Source organism: Saccopteryx bilineata, chromosome 2 (genome assembly GCF_036850765.1).
Source record: "Saccopteryx bilineata isolate mSacBil1 chromosome 2, mSacBil1_pri_phased_curated, whole genome shotgun sequence".
NCBI classification, from domain to species: domain Eukaryota; kingdom Metazoa; phylum Chordata; class Mammalia; order Chiroptera; family Emballonuridae; genus Saccopteryx; species Saccopteryx bilineata.
This window is the reverse complement of record NC_089491.1, coordinates 40,179,102-40,181,787: the sequence shown is the minus strand read 5'-3', so window position 1 is coordinate 40,181,787 and position 2,686 is coordinate 40,179,102.

The window sequence follows — 2,686 nt, the reverse complement described above, 5'->3', positions numbered from 1 at the left end:
CAGGTGGATCCCGGTCGGGCGCATGCGGGAGTCTGTCTGTCTCTCCCTGTTTCCAGCTTCAGAAAAATGAAAATAAAATAAAATAAAATAAAAATAAAGACTTTATTCATTTTAGAGAGGAGAGAGAGCACAGAGAGGGGGGAGGAGCAGGAAGCATCAATTCCCATATATGCCTTGACCAGGGAAGCCCCTGGTCGCCAATTTTGAATTTTGAACCAGCGACCTCAGCGTTCCAGATCAACGCTTTATCCACTGCGCCACCACAGGTCAGGCCCTACCTCTCCAATTTCATACTGTGCCACTCTCCTTGCTCATTACTCTCCAGCAAATATTTTAATGTCTTGAACACTTCAACCTCTTTCCTTCCTCATAGATTTTGCATATGTTATTTCATCTGTCCAAATCTTCACATAGCTTTCTCCTTCTCATCTTTTGTTCTACTCAACAGCCACAATTTTGGAAGCAGATCCTGGTACAGTAAGTCCCTGAGTTACAAATATCTGACTTACATACAACTCGTACTTACCAACGGAGTGCCATAAGGGCTATTGGTAATCAACTGCAATTGGACATCAGTGAAAATGATATTATAGAGTTACCTGACTCCCATGGCAAAGAACTAACCAATGAAGACCTTATGGAACTAGAGCAGCAGATGACAGCATTTAAGCAAGACAACAGAGACTTAGAAACTCCAGTACCAAAAATGTTTTCTACAAAAGAGCTGATGCTTTTCATCTCATTGAAGCAGAAATGGCAAAATTAGAGGAGCAAGATCTTGATACAGAGAGGTTGACTGAAGTTTACTGTACAGTTACAGAAGGCCTGAGATGCTACAGGGTCATTTCATTTTTTTAAATTTATTTATTTATTTATTCATTTTAGAAGAGGGGGGAGGGAGTGGAGGGAAGCAGGAAGCATTAACTCCCATATATACCTTGACCAGGCAAGCCCAAGTTTTCAAACCTGCAACCTCAGCACTCCAGGTGGACGTTTTATCCACTGTGCTCACAGGTCAGACTACAAGGCCATTTCTAATGAGAAAAAGAGAAGCTCTGTACAAACCTCCCTTAATGTCTACTTCAAGAAACAGATTCTAACACCACTCTAACTCTCTAACAAGTGTATCATCTCTGCATCATCCGAGATAGTTTAAGGTCATATTTGAAAATGTTTAAGTAAATGCACAGAAAGATAAAAATAAATACTATGTTAAGGCAATCATCTGTGTTACACTTAATAGGCAATTGTACCTGTTACAACTTACATAGAAATTCAGCTTAAGAACAAACCTACAAAATTTATCTTTTTTTTTTTTTTTTTTTTTTACAGAGACAGATTCAGAGAGAGGAATAGACAGGGACAGACAAACAGGAATGGAGAGATGAGAAGCATCAATCATTAGTTTTTCATTGCGACACCTTAGTTGTTCATTGATTGCTTTCTCATATGTGCCTTGACCACAGGCTTTCAGCAGACTGAGTAACCCCTTGCTCGAGCCAGTGACCTTGGGTCCAAGCTGGTGAGCTTTTGCTCAAACCAGATGAGCCCGCACTCAAGCTGGCGACCTCGGGGTCTCGAACCTCGGTCCTTCCACATCCCAGTCCAACGCTCTATCCACTGCGACACCGCCTGGTCAGGCCAAAATTTATCTTGTTCGAAACCCGGGTACTGCCTGTAAGTTTCTACCACTGTTAATCTACTAATTTCTTTCATAACACCAACATAATTTGTAATTATTTTACAAATTATTAACTTGTAAATATAAATTACTTACTTTTTATCTTCCTTACTAGATAATGCACTTCATAAGGACAGGGACCACGTTTGGTTTTTTTCATCATTTACCTTCAGCACTTAAAGCAATGCCTTAAAAAGTATTCGTTAGCCTGACCAGGCGGTGGCGCAGTGGATAGAACGTTGGACTGGTTTGTGAAGGATCCAGGTTCAAAACCCAATGGTCACCTGCTTGAGCACAGGCTCATCCAGCTTGAGCAAAGCTCACCAGCTTGAGCGAGGGGTCACTGGCTTGAGTGTGGGATCATAGACATGACCCCATGATCACTGGCTTGAGCCCAAGGTTGCTGGCTTGAGCATGGGGTCACTTGCTCTGCTGTAGCCCCCCCCCAAGGCACATATGAGGAAGCAATCACTGAACGACTAAGATGCAACAAAGAATTGATGCTTCTCATCTCTCTCCCTTCCTGTCTGTCTGTCCCTATCTGTCCCTCTCTCTGACTCTCTGTCTCTGTAAAAAAAAAAAAAAGTATCCATTAAAATGTGTGAACGAATTAATACCATATTTTCCAGTGTATAAGACAATAATTCTGGGGCCCAAAATTTGGAAAAAAATTATTATATAAAGTTATTGAGCCTGACCAGGTGGTGGCGCAGTGAATAGAGCGTCAGACTGGGATGTGGAAGGACCCAGGTTCGAGACCCCGAGGTTGCCAGCTTGAGCGCGGGCTCATCTGGCTTGAGCCAAAAAAAGCTCACCAGCTTGGACCCAAGGTCGCTGGCTCGAGCAAGGGGTTACTCGGTCTGCTGAAGGCCCACGGTCAAGGCACATATGAGAAAACAATCAATGAACAACTAAGGAGTCCCAATGAAAAACTGATGATTGATGCTTCTCATCTCTCTCCGTTCTTGTCTGTCTGTCCCTATCTATCCCTCTCTCTGACTCTCT